At 44.2% G+C, this 15027-nt stretch overlaps 1 protein-coding gene across 1 annotated transcript in view; it reads right to left on the bottom strand.

Annotated features, from left to right (window-relative positions):
- LOC128667111 (neurogenic locus notch homolog protein 1) overlaps window positions 1-15027 on the bottom strand; it is a 207868-nt gene that overhangs the window by 93233 nt on the left and 99608 nt on the right. The gene's annotated exons all lie outside the window — the stretch shown is intronic.

Below are 15027 nucleotides of genomic sequence, written 5' to 3' on the forward strand. Positions count from 1 at the left end.
CCTGAGGTGCTCAGTGCGGTGAACGCTGCAGACAAATACATTTTCAGCATAAAGTATTTTATACTTCTTGACCGAACGTCCCCTTTATTTGTTGCACTGGTAAATCCTAGCATTTCAAAAACGCTAGAATTTCCTAACATTTTAATATTAATGGAGAGTAAACACTTTGAGTTTGTAATATAAAATACTTTATTATGCAGAATAACAACTTTACAATATACTTTCATTATTAGTTTGCCCCTTTACCTGTAATTACAGTATGCAAATGGTGGATTTTCCAGTCCTGAAAACTAAAAGAGCACACAGCATCATAACAAGCCTCTCCCTATCACATCGCTCCCTGATTTGCAGTTTGTCATCTTATCTTTTCTGCTAAAGCTAAACCACAGAGCTTTTGTTAATATAATGACAGTGGCAAGTCCTGTTGTCTCCAGAATCAAATCATGATTGGCTCATCCAAATAAGGAAAGTGGTAGGCAAAGTTAGCCCATTAAAAAACAATTGAAGCAAACAAGATGCTAATTAATCTGTTTGAATAACATTCAGACTCATTCAGTTGACATGTTAATGCCTTTCAAGTATTGTACTTTGCAATTTTATACCTAATAGCGCTGCATAGAATGTTGGCGCATTACAAATAAAGGAGGGGGATATTATTATTACTATTAAAGAGACTGTCTACACTAAAATTGTTATTGTTTAAAAAGATAGATAATCCCTTTTACTACCCATTCCCCAGCTTTGCACAACCAACATTGTTATATTAATCTACTTTATAACATTTAAACCTCTAAATTTCTGCCTGTTTCTAAGTCTCTACAGACAGTCTCTAATCACATGCTTTTTCATTAGCTTTTCACAGCAAGGTACTGCTAATTCATGTGTGCCATATACATAAAATTGTGCTCTCTCCCATGAAATTGTGACTGACACTGCACTTATTGGCTAAAATGCAAGTCAATAGATAATAAATAAAATGTTATGTGGTCAGGGGGCTATCAAAAGAGGCATAGATACAAGGTAATCACAGAGCTAAAATGTGTATTAATATAACTGTGTTCATTATGTAAAACTGGGGAATGGGTAATAAAGGGATTATCTATCTTTTTAAACAATAACATTTTTGGAGGTGACTGTCCCTTTAATAAGAATGAATTATTATTAAAGGGCCATGATACCGAAATGTATAAATACTTGAAAGTGATGCAGCATAGCTGTAAAAAGCTGACTAAAAAATATCACCTGAACATCTCTATGTAAAAAGGAAGATATTTTACCTCACAATGTCCTAAGTATTCACACCCCATTGTAAATGACTTTAAGCAGCCAATCAGTAAGTCTGTCCCGGGACAGGCAAGGGAATGAGCCTCATGCACATTCATGTTATTTCACTATTTAGTTTAAGGAAGTTTACTATAAAATCTCATGAGAGTTAAGTGAGATAGTAACAGTAAAAGAGTTAATGACCTCAGCACTGCTGATGCTGATTGGTTGCTGTTCATTTCTTCCTTTTTTTTTTAAACCTGCAGCTGGGCAGTAACTCAAAGATAACTTTTTACACAGCACTTACTCTGGTGAGCTGAGGAAATTGTGAGGTAAAATATCTTCATTTTTTACATAAAGATGCTCAGGTAATATTTTCTAGTCAGCTTTTTACAGTTATGCTGCATCACTTTCAAGTGATTTAGCATATGAACATTATGTCCTTTTAATAATCAATATACATTGAAATTAATTCCTATATCTGTCGCTTGATCTTTATTCTTGAATGTAGATTTATTAGCCTTTTTTTTCCATGTGCACCTGGTAGTTCACTCCCTCAAATTCAGCCATTTGTAAAGGATTGTATTTTAGTCTCAAATCAGAGAATAAAGAACATTTTGTATGCAATATATCATAAAATCCCAATATTACAAAATATTAAATAAATGTATTATGTAACAATATATTATACAAGATGTAACAATAGGTAGGGGATATAACATAGTGTAATTCTGTGAGATGCAAACATGTTATTGCAGTATATCAAAGCCAACTGCTTGCTCACAAAATAATGAACTAGAAAAAACTGCATTGTTCTTGCATGCATGGAAATCCTGTCAGGCAACAACAGTATCTACAGACAGTTAAAACTATTTTGAAGAAATCATTGTAATTATTACCATTACCAAATTAAAATAAAAAAATAATGCCAGCAACAGTTGGTCACATAGGGTTGGAACCCAGAGAGAAGCATAAGCGGTGTGGAGTAGTGATGTCGCGAACAGTTCGCCGGAGAACAGTTCCCGGTGATCTTATCTTGTTCGCGTTCGCCGCGGCGGGCGAACATATGCGATGTTCGATCCGCCCCCTATTCGTCATCATTGAGTAAACTTTGACCCTGTATCTCACAGTCTGCAGACACATTTCAGCCAATCAGCAGCAGACACTCCCTCCCAGACCCTCCCAGCTCCTGGGCAGCAGCCATTTTAGATTCATTCTGATCCTGCATTCTTAATGAGAGGAGGGATAGTGCTGCTGCTGGTGATTTTATAGGGAAATAGATAGCTAGGCTAGTGTATTCAGTGTCCACTACAGTCCTGAAGGACTCATCTGATCTCTGCTGTAAGGACAGCACCCCAAAAAGCCCTTTTTTGGGCTAGAACTTCAGCATATACTGTGCCTAATTTCTCTGTTTTCCACCACTCATATCTGGTGTAACATTAGTGTATTTTTTAAAAAAAAAAAACCTTTTACATCAGTCTGCTAGTGTAATCTAATTTCAGTTGCCAGGCCAGCCTGCCACTGCCAGCCTCAGTGGCACCACTCACATCTGTTGTAACATTAGTGTAAATTTAAAATTTTTTTTTTTTACATCAGTCTGCTAGTGTTATTTAATTTTAGTTGCCAGGCCAGCCTGCCACTAGTGCCAGCCTGTGTGTCAGCCTCACAGCATATACTGTGCCTACTTCCATCCTCAGTGCCACCACTCATATCTGTTGTAACATTAGTGTAAATTTTTTAAAAAAAGACTTTTACATCAGTCTGCTTTAATAAGCTTTATTGAATGAACAGACGTAATGTTACAGCTGTAATCACGTTGATAAGTGACAATATGGGCATTATTGAAAGCATAGTAACCCATCATTGTGAAGAAACTTTCTTAACAGTTACATAGTTGTTGTATGGCAACAGAACATCTGAACATTTTTAACACACAGATTAATTGCTACATATGCATATTAAATGAAAACTTTTGAAACAAGTTAAAGAGTCTGAGCTGAACTTGCTGGGTCAAGGCGTCTGTTCATATCAGAGCTCGTCAGATTTCGAGTTCTTAGATTAACGCCTCATGTTGCAACAGACTTCATAATTAAGGCATTCAGCTCAGTATAAACTTTGAATGTATAAAGAGAGTGATGTATGGGGGGAGAGTTGAAGAGAATGGGGTTTTTGGGGGGAGATTAGGAGAGGAAGGGGAGAGAGGAAGAAAAAAAAAAAAAAAAAAGGGGGGTGGTGGTGGAAGGGGGATTGAACGTGTTCCACAGACCAACACCAAGGACCAGTATAGGGCAGGCGCCCATCTACTAATGGGAGCTACATCGGACTATAGGTCCCTATCTTCCCAGATCAAGGTCATGTATTCATGCATTTCTATTTTTCCAATCTTAAGGTAATGGTATCTTTCTAAGTTTAGCAAGTCTCGAACCTCTGCTTTCCATTCCTCTATGTTTGGTGTCTGGAGAGACTTCCAATGTCTTGGTATAAGTCCCTTAGCCCCATTTAACATTAAGAGAAACAGGTGGCGTGTAGCTTCCATGGCTATTTTTGGGAACTCATGGTAAATCAGGTATTTAGGATTTGGTGGGAGGATGATCTGCAACAGCCTGCTAATTTCTCCAAATACACTCACCCAAAAGGGCTGTATGTGTGGGCATTGCCACCAAATGTGTAGTATAGATCCCTCCTCCCCACAGCCCCTCCAGCACCCCCCACAAGTATGGGGGTAGATTTTTTTCAGCCTCTGAGGGGTGAGATACCACCTGCTCAGGAATTTAAAGTGCATCTCTTGTAGTTTTGCAGACACCGAAGTCCGCCTTGCTCTATTAAAGATTGAATACCAGCTTTAGTGCCAATCTCAACACCCAGATCTCTCTGCCATGCAGCAACGTAGGAAGGAACCACCTCTCCACCTCCTTCCATCAGTAGTTTGTATAGGGTTGAGATCAAGTGTTGCGGCGGGATCTCTGATGTGCATAGCGCTTCAAAATGTGTTTTCTGCCTGCTGAGGGAGTCTCTATCGCCAATAGTGCTGACAAAGTGGTTCAATTGAGCCACCCTAAACCATGAAGAGAACAGTTCACCGTCCCATTCGGCTAGTTCCCTCTGTGTTTTGATTTTACCGTCTGTTAGCGCATTAGATATGGTGACTTCAGACAATGGGTAGCTAGTGCCATGGGAATATGGTCTGTTCGCGATACCATTGTCTGGATTTTCGTGGACAGGTATAATCGGTGAAGCAGCTGCAGAGACATATCTCCCATTCTTGAGCAACCTGTCCCAGCTCTGCAACACATCCCAAATCAGGGGGTACTGTATGGTCCAGCTTGGGTGGTGATTTGGGCTGATCCATGCAAGTGAGGCAATATTCCCCCTCTGAAGAATCTCCCTATCTAAACTTATCCATGCTTTGTTCTTTGATCCGTGGCACCACTCAACCAGCTGTTGTAGTAAAATTGCTCTAAAGTAAACACTCAAACGGGGGACACCTGCCCCACCTCTGGCCCTGGGAAGATACATCATTAATTTTTGTATCCTAGGTTTCAGTCCTCTCCAAATATATGTCTTTATTGCCGACTGGATCTGCTGGATTAGGTGGCCTGCTGAGGCTAAAGGGATCGCCTGCATTATGTATAAAACTCTGGGCAAAACGTTCATTTTGGTAACATGTATACGGCCCATCCAAGAGATGGTTTTACTCCCCCAAGCCGCGAAGTTCCGCAGGATGTCATCCCTAATACTTTTATAGTTTACATTGACTATTTCTTAGACAGTAGGGGCTAAAGTGATACCTAGGTATTTCAGGTGTTTTGTTGCTATTTTCAAGGGGCAGCGGTAGCCCTGCGCTACGAAGGCATCTCGCGGGATGGAGAAGTTAAAGATTTCAGATTTCGAGAGATTTAGTGAGAAGTCCGACACCCGACCAAACACCTCAAATTCTTCCAGTGAGGTCTGTAATGACCGTGCATTATCAGCAAGGGTCAGTAGGACATCGTCGGCGTACATTGCCAACTTGTGTTCTATTCCTCCTGTCCGGATTCCGCTGATGTCATGGTTGTCTCGGATATGGCTCGCCAGAACCTCCACAACAAGGGCAAAGAGCAGGGGTGACAGGGGGCACCCCTGCCTTGTACCGTTGGATATGGGGAAGGACTCAGAGAGCAAGCCATTCACTCGGATCTTAGCGTTGGGGTTTGAGTACAGGGAGAACACAAAGTTTATGAAACGTGCTCCAAAGCCCATTTTCCCCAAGGTATGTCACATAAAAGTCCAATATACCCGGTCGAAAGCCTTCTCCGCATCCGTTGATACAAGTACCAATGGAGCGGAGTTGGCCTGTGCGTAAGAGATTAGTTGGATAACCCGGAGGGTGTTGTCGCGAGCCTCTCAAGCCGGGATGAATCCTGCTTGGTCTGTATCGACCAGTTTGGGAAGAAACTTTTTGAGGCGGTTCGCAATCACTTTGGCCAAGATCTTAACGTCACAGTTAAGCAGGGAGATGGGTCTGTAACTACTAGGCTGATTTTCTGGTTTACCGGGTTTCGGGATGACCAAAATGAATGCCTCCAGCATCGATCGCAGCAATACAGGGGTTTCAGACAGCTTGTTGAACAGGAGGAGCAAGTGGGGTACCAGAATGCCTGCAATTTTTTTATAATAGCGTATCCCGAATCCATCCGGACCAGGGCTTTTGCCCACTGGAAGGCTTTTAATGGCTACTAGAATCTCCTCTGCGGTGAGTGGAGCGTCTAGTTATTCTGCCTCTTCCGTGGACAGGCTCGGTAAATCAGTTTTTGAGAGGTAGTCTAGTATCTTCTGCTCTGAGGCTTGGCTATCCATGGGAGCCCCCCGCCTTCTTGCAGTGTTATGCAAGTTATATAGGGATTCATAGAAATTCCCAAATATATTGGCAATTGATTGACCGTCCTTGTGCTCTCTGTTTTGGCTATCTACCAGTTCGTAAACGTACGATCGAAGTCTTTTTCTGGCAAGAGCTTGTGCCAAGAATTTACCCGCCTTATTGCTATGTTCGAAAAACTGTTGGCGCAGAATTAGTGCCTTTTTGTGTTGTTCTTCTGCCTATCGCGGCTGTTAGGCTGTTCTTTATGTGCTAATTCTGCTTGAGTGACTTGGGCTAGCAGATCATTATAGGTGTCTCTTTTAGATCTGCGTAGAGCTGCGCTATGTCTCATAAGCAGGCCCCTAGATATGCATTTATGAGCTTCCCAGACAACTGAGTTGTCTAGGGTTTCATCTGTGCTTAGACGAAAATATTCTTCAATACTGCCATGTAGTTTTTGAACCAATAGTTTATCGTCTAGTAAGTATTCATCTAACCGCCACACAAACGGCGTTATCGGGGTGTTGGGCCAATTAATTGTGCATCTGACCGGAGCGTGGTCAGACCAGGTGATCGGATTGATCGAGCAGCTTGTCGTTATCACGAGGCCCGCTGAATCAGTGAGGAGGTAGTCAATCCTCGTATATTTTTTGTGAGGGTGTGAGTAGAAGGTATAGTTTTTATCTGTTGGGTGCAAAGTTCGCCAGATATCGTGAAGAACCAGATCCTTAAAGGATCGTGCTAAGTGTTTAAGTATTTTGTGAGGGGCGCTGGAGAGACCATCCAAGGCATCCAGGGCTGGATTCAGAGAGACATTCAAGTCCCCTCCCACATAGAGTGTTCCTTTTTGTATTTCTAATAATTTGAGCGCTACATTTTTGAAAAATATGTCCTGGGCTCTATTTGGGAAGTAGAGCTTGGCTAAGGTTATGGGTCTCCCATAAAGTGTGCCAGTTATAATTAAGTACCTGCCATTGGGGTCCCTTAGTGCCTGTTCTGGTTGGAATGGTACAGAGTGGCGAAACAATATCCCCACTCCGTTCTTTTTAGATGGTCCAGAGGCGAAATGTGCCACAGGGTAGTTCCCACTTTGGTTCTTTTAGTCTCGAGATGTGCGTTTCCTGGATAAAAACAATATCATCTCCCAGTCTGTGCAGATCTCAGGTGATTATTGAACGCTTCTCCGGGCTGTTAAGGCCCTTAACATTTATGGTAAAAAGTTCAAGAGCATGCGCTCTGGTCCGTGGACACATGATAGCGGGGAAAGAGAAAAAAAAAAAAAACAAAGGGGGAGGGGGGGGAGGAGGGGAGGTTAGGGGAAGGCCTGAGAGGATAGGGACTGGAGTGTACAATAAGGAAAGAGCTTCCAAAGATAAGGAGAGAGGATGAAGAGAGAGAGTAGGGAAAGCAGCAGGGGAATCCCAAATAGCCTATAGGACTGGGTTCAAGAGTCCCACCTGCTATTCAAATTGGGTATAGGGGTTAGGGGATGCAGACAATAGGGATACAATCTGTAATAACAAGTACAAGTGAGAAACAGGAGGTAGTAACCTCAGTGCTCTTATGTAGAATTATAATGAATACATTATACTTTGTGGGTAAAGTAACCCGAAAAACATAGCAAACATTCATTGTCAGAACTCGTGTGTGAACTAGCAGTGGATAACTTTAAGAGAACAAAACAAGATAGATCCACACTGTAACATGATATACAACAATGAAGACCCAACTCCCATGCCCACAAGAGATATCAACCAAAAAACATATATTTGAACATACAGTCCTTCCCATCTTTATTTGTTACCCTTATGTGAGCAGATGAAGTGAGTTATATCAGTGTTAGCTAGGGATGTCTAGACTTTATAACCTGCAATGTACCCTCCTCTCGCTGACTATGCTAAGGAATGCCTAGCTAATTGTTAAGGGGAACTATGTTAAAGATCAAATAGGAAAGATATGTTCATGTAGTATGATAAGGGTGGACAAACCAAAAAGAGACAAATAGAAAACCCATAATAGCCACATGTTTCAGTGTAAAGGCCAGGTTTGACACTAGGGTTAGGCAATCAAGCTATCACAAAGTCAATCTGTCCATTTGCTGTTGCCTCTTCATAGTAGGGTAGTAAGGTCCCAAACCCAAATGTTCATCTAGAGTAGTCTATGGATAAGCTGTTTGTGGAGTAAACATCTAGACAATGGTTAACATGAAAAGTGAGTGGTTGGTTTTAACTTATCTGTCTGGAAGATCTGCTGGGCAACCGGGGTCAGGATCAGAAGCTACCATCTTCTGAGGTGGTTCAAGCAAGGTAGTGCATATCTGTGAACTTGGATCTGGCGTGCTATGTGATCTGACTAGTGTCAGCGGACATTTTCATCTTGAGCTCCTTCAAGTCCGGGCTGTGCAGGTGCCATGACATCACCCGGTGGTCTGATATGCAGACCAAAGGCCTGGTTGAGAGCGGAAAGGTCAGCTGGTGATCTGAAGATTGCTGAGGTGTCGTCTTTAGATGCAATGATGCAGGTGGGGAATCCCCACCTGTATTGAATTTGATGTTCCTTGAGTGTGGAGGTGATGTAGCGCAGATCCCTCCGCTTCTGGAGGGTAGCTGGACATAGATCTGTGAAAATTTGAATTTCTGTACCTTCAAAGACAAGGGGATGTTTGTTCCTGGAATGCCATAGGATTTCCTCCTTGTCACCATAGGATAAGAGTATAATAATAATGTCTCTGGGTGGGGCTCTAGCTGGTGGTTTAGGCCTAAGGGCCCGATGGGCTCTTTCCACTGTGAAAATTTGAATTTCTGTACCTTCAAAGACAAGGGGATGTTTGTTCCTGGAATGCCATAGGATTTCCTCCTTGTCACCATAGGATAAGAGTTTAATAATAATGTCTCTGGGTGGGGCTCTAGCTGGTGGTTTAGGCCTAAGGGCCCGATGGCTCTTTCCACTGGGATTTCAGCTGCGTTGGGAGTGTTCTTGAGGAATTTAAATAGCTCCTGCACATATTTACCTATGTCAGGTGGGACCACTGTCTCAGGGACCCCATGGAGCCTCAAGTTGTTGCGCTGACTCCTATTTTCTAGGTCTTCAATCCTATCGGTGAGGTTTTGAACTGTAGCTTCCTGCGACTGTATGCAACTAACTTGGTGCTGGAGATCAGATTGTATTACCTCCTGCACCTCCTCCATCTGTGTGACTCTGTGATCGACAGCAGCGATATCTTTTTTCAATTCGCCAAACAGTAATTTCACATCAAACATGGCCTCCTTTATGTCATTCTTAGATGAGAGGTGTCTGATATTCTCTTTAGTGACAGTTATTTAATAAGGGATCCAAATTGGCTGTTTGGACCGCAGTATTCTGCTTGCTAGGTTCCATAATGTCCCTGCTAGCACTTGTGGTAGCATCTGTTGAGATGAGGTAATTTTTTTATATTGGGGGTTTGGGACCCTTTAAGGGGCTTGGTAATACGTCTGTTAGCCATGTTGATAGCTTTGAGGACAGTAGATGTTTGCTTTTAATGGTTCCCTATACTATCTGCAGGGAGGGTGGTTCCAGTGGTGCAGGTGTGAACAGAAGTTGCTGTTCAACTTATCAACCAGCCCAAATGTCACTTTAGGTTTATATATATTTAGACTCCCCGCAAAGATAGGGTCTAATAACAATTTTCAAATTGATGGTGCTACACTATATTTAACACTGCAGGGCCTCTAATATTTGTGGCCTATTGCCAGTGTGCCCGGGATGGATTGGCAAGGTTTTATCTAGTCAGACCCCAGAGTTCTTTTTATATCACTTACTCCGTGTCTGTAGGTCGTCGCTTAGTCGGCTTTCAGTCCTGCCTTATAACCAGGATCCTCCGGTCTTTTCAACAACCGGGTCATGCTGTGAGCCTCTGCGAGTCTCCCTGCTTGTTGGCGGTCAGCCGCTCAAGTGTTGGTGAGGAGGATTTACACGCGGATGGTGTGATCTGGAGATGGTGCGGCCCAAGTTGGTATGTCTCTGTTCAGTCAGTGACTTCAGGTGAGATACACTGTCCCGATCAGATAGCCACTGTACCGCAAACTGATCACACGCTTTGGAGCGATTCATTCACCGCGGTCTGATTAGCCACTAGTTCCCTATACTATCTGCAGGGAGGGTGGTTCCGGTGGTGCAGGTGTGAACAGAAGTTGCTGTTCAACTTATCAACCAGCCCAAATGTCACTTTAGGTTTATATATATTTAGACTCCCCGCAAAGATAGGGTCTAATAACAATTTTCAAATTGATGGTGCTACACTATATTTAACACTGCAGGGCCTCTAATATTTGTGGCCTATTGCCAGTGTGCCTGGGATGGATTGGCAAGGTTTTATCTAGTCAGACCCCAGAGTTCTTTTTATATCACTTACTCCGTGTCTGTAGGTCGTCGCTTAGTCGGCTTTCAGTCCTGCCTTATAACCAGTGTTACTGTACCAACAGTGTACCAAGGGTTAATACCAGATGAACAATGTCCTGCATAGGGAATCAGCAATTCACAACCCAGCCAGTTTCAGGTTTAAAACAGAATGTCTACTTTATTTGAAGGCAGCACACAGATTTATACACCCTGGCTTCAGGTTACAAAGGGCATTGGTTTAACAGTAAAGCAAACATATGAACAATGCATCAAACCTCTAACAATTGTCTATTCACAGGTAAAACAGATTAACATATTAAGTTAATTAACTAGGGAAGAACGTTTACTCAGACAATCTGATGTTGGGCAGTCTAGTTAACATAATCACACAAGGACACAATCAGTTTACCCAGACAGACTCCTGAGACACAATCAGATCTGAAACATACATAGAATACATCTTATTACTGAATATAGGAACAGTTCTTATTAGCTATAAAGTCTTTTATGCCCACTTGGCTTATAGAGTCACAATTGCTCCCACAAGGGGCACTCACACCCTGTACCCATCCTGTATTTATGGATACAGGGTGACATAGACATAAGACAGAGTTATGAAAGTACATGGGGTGTCCAGCATATAAAATTCCATATTTCCATGCAGTCTCTGGGTATCCTTAAGCCCATGTACCTCCAGCCCAAAGAATGTTCCATAACAGGCCCTCCAATGTACAGTGGCGAGATTGGTTTTGTCACATCTCTCCCCTTTTCCAAACAGACTAACAGGGTATCTGACCTCCTGCCGGTCAGTGCCCTGGTTAGTCCAGCAACCCACCCATAAAACACAATTAGTAGTACAGCCCACCCACAATTAATGGTTACTACACCTGAGTACGGGGAAAACTTGTCCATGTCCAGGTACCTCACCACAGCTGTGTGGGGGACTGGTACGCTGAATTGGTGGGTTGCGAGGTGGGCAGAGACCAGCTGTACTCTGCCCGGGTGCCAGCACTACCATGGAAGTAGCCTGGTGGGAGCCTGGTTGCTGGAGGGGGAGACCGACTGTCTCCCCTTTGGATACATAGCTGTGCTGCTGGAGGGGGAGACCATTCGTCTCCCCTTTGGCTAAACAGCCATGTTGCTGGGGGACAGGACCAACTGTCCCTACCCCTTGTAACGCAGCCTGCCGCTGGGGAATGGAGTCTGGGCTCCCAAAGTCAGGCTCTGCAAAGGACTCCCATAACAAGCCAGGACCATCAAACTCCTCTCCCTCTGGTTTGTCATGCTCGGCTGTCCAGGGTATATAATGTGCCATATACCACCAGAGCGCCTGGTAGGCATGTCAGTTTGCTGGGACAATCCATCTGGATTCCCGTTATGAGAGAGAATTCCTGTCCATACAAACAAGGGTTCAAATTCCTCAGTGCCCAGACCAGGGCCAAACAGTCCTTCAAAATCCCATCAGCTTCTTTACGAGTTTTCTGTACCTGCTCTTTATAGGTATCCACAATCCCTTCATACTGACATAGGGTGCCCTTGAGTTGCTGCACCTCACTATGAGCCAGCGTCAGCTTCTCCTCAAGTGTCGCTAAGTTTGTCTTTAAGGTTTCATGTCCCACTCTCAAGCTGGTGTTTTCTGCAGTCTGTCGGTGCAGCTTGTCTAGCAGAGATTCACGTTCTAAACGTGCTTTTTCCTCTGCGCTCCTCTTCTCCTTCATCAGCGCATTGTAACGGGACCTCCACATATCAATAGCGGATAGAGATTTACTGAGCTCATCGTCCTGGGGCTTAGCAGCAGGTGGGTCAGTCTCTGCTGCATGGATCTGGGCACGGGTAGTCACAGAGTTAACATCAGCGGGACCCATAGGAGCGTAGGCAGAAACAAGGGGGGCCAAGTCATTTCCAAGAAGAACATCAGCAGGTAAGTCCTTCTTGACCCCCACATTCACAGGTCTAGCGCCCACTCCCCAATCCAAATGTACCCTGGCAACAGGTAGGCTGAACACATCGCCCCCTGCTAACCTCACAGCCACAGTGTCTCCCGTGTACTGTTTCTCAGACACCAAGTTCTTTTGAAGCAAGGTCATGGTAGCACCAGTATCCCGTAGACCACTGACCTTCTTCCCATTCACTTTAACCAGTTGCCGGTTATTCCGATGGGCAGCTTGCACAAGGTCTGCCTCATGTAGGATGCTCCAGCATTCTTGCGCCTCTACGTAGCGGGCCGTAGGCTGAGGATTACGTGGGATTCCGCCGGCGGGTCTTCTCCAGGACTGCGCTTGGTTCGCTGCGTTTAGGGGACACTCTGGTCTTTTGTGCCCTAGTTGCTTACATCTAAAGCACCGAATAGGTTGTGAGTAGCACCGCAAATTGAACAGGGCTCTCTGAGGGTAGTTCGTGGCCGGAGGCCGTGTGGTATAGCGGTGCGCCGGGGTTTGGTAACTGGCAGCTGCTGGGGTGACTGGGGGTCTGTACTCCACTCTAGCAGGGGGCTTAGTGGTAGCAGTGTCCAGTTTGCGGGCATCCGTATACTCATCTGCCAAGCGAGCCGCTTCCTGCAGGGTGGAGGGTTTACGGTCCCGAACCCACTCTCGAACTCCTGCGGGTAACTTGTCGAAGCAATGTTCCAACAGGAATAGCTGCAGCACCTCTTCCCCAGATATGGCTTGGCACCCCGCTATCCAGTGAGCTGCTGTGCGGTGCACCTTACATGCCCACTCAAGGTAGGAATCTCCAGCTAATTTAACAGTGTCTCTGAACCGCCTCCGGTATGCCTCCGGTGTAACCGCATACCTGGAGAGCAGAGCCTCTTTTACAGTATTATAATCCCTGACTTCCTCATCTGGAATGGCCCGAAAAGCCTCTCTGGCCCGGCCGGATAATTTTCCAGATAATATCGTGACCCAGTCCTCTGCGGGTACCTTGTGTAGTGCACATTGCCTCTCAAAATCCGCAAGGTACCCATCAATCTCTCCTTCTGTTTCCAGGAAGTTTTTAAAAGCTGCAAAATTTACTTTTCTCTTTTCCATCTTAGTCAGTATTGTAATAATCCCCCTCTTCCTGAGGTTACTGGCTTGTGTAGTTGCTCTTCTGGGCGATAAGGTTCATTCCGTCGCTGCCACCAATGTTACTGTACCAACAGTGTACCAAGGGTTAATACCAGATGAACAATGTCCTGCATAGGGAATCAGCAATTCACAACCCAGCCAGTTTCAGGTTTAAAACAGAATGTCTACTTTATTTGAAGGCAGCACACAGATTTATACACCCTGGCTTCAGGTTACAAAGGGCATTGGTTTAACAGTAAAGCAAACATATGAACAATGCATCAAACCTCTAACAATTGTCTATTCACAGGTAAAACAGATTAACATATTAAGTTAATTAACTAGGGAAGAACGTTTACTCAGACAATCTGATGTTGGGCAGTCTAGTTAACATAATCACACAAGGACACAATCAGTTTACCCAGACAGACTCCTGAGACACAATCAGATCTGAAACATACATAGAATACATCTTATTACTGAATATAGGAACAGTTCTTATTAGCTATAAAGTCTTTTATGCCCACTTGGCTTATAGAGTCACAATTGCTCCCACAAGGGGCACTCACACCCTGTACCCATCCTGTATTTATGGATACAGGGTGACATAGACATAAGACAGAGTTATGAAAGTACATGGGGTGTCCAGCATATAAAATTCCATATTTCCATGCAGTCTCTGGGTATCCTTAAGCCCATGTACCTCCAGCCCAAAGAATGTTCCATAACAGGCCCTCCAATGTACAGTGGCGAGATTGGTTTTGTCACAACCAGGATCCTCCGGTCTTTTCAACAACCGGGTCATGCTGTGAGCCTCCGCGAGTCTCCCTGCTTGGTGAGGAGGGTTTACACGCGGATGGTGTGATCTGGAGATGGTGCGGCCCAAGTTGGTATGTCTCTGTTCAGTCGGTGACTTCAGGTGAGATACACTGTCCCGATCAGATAGCCACTGTACCGCAAACTGATCACACGCTTTGGAGCGATTCATTCACCGCGGTCTGATTAGCCACTAGTTCAGGGATGGCGGGTTCCGCTCTGCTTCAGGCCTCACTACGCACCTTTCCGGGAGGGAGTTTCAAGCTGCTCAGTCAGGTCACAGGCTTAAAGTTTCGGTCCACTCAGTTCTTGGAAATTATAATTAAATTTATTTAAGTTCCGACATGCTGTGGGTTACATTTATCCTTTCATAAGATAACTGAGGCTTCAGAGCTAACTCAGAATGCGGCCATCAGCTAGTGCGGCCAAGCTCCGCCCCTCTAGTGTAACTTTTTTAAAAAAACTTTTACATCAGTCTGCTAGTGTTATTTAATTTTAGTTGCCAGGCCAGCCTGCCACTAGTGCCAGCCTGTGTGTCAGGCTCACAACATATACTCAGTGCCACCACTCATATCTGTTGTAACATTAGTGTAAATTTAAAAAAAAAAACCTTTTACATCAGTCTGCTAGTGTTATTTAATTGCAGTTGCCTGCCTGCCAGCGTGTGTGCCAGGCCCACTTTCC

Source organism: Bombina bombina, chromosome 7 (genome assembly GCF_027579735.1).
Source record: "Bombina bombina isolate aBomBom1 chromosome 7, aBomBom1.pri, whole genome shotgun sequence".
Classification (NCBI taxonomy): domain Eukaryota; kingdom Metazoa; phylum Chordata; class Amphibia; order Anura; family Bombinatoridae; genus Bombina; species Bombina bombina.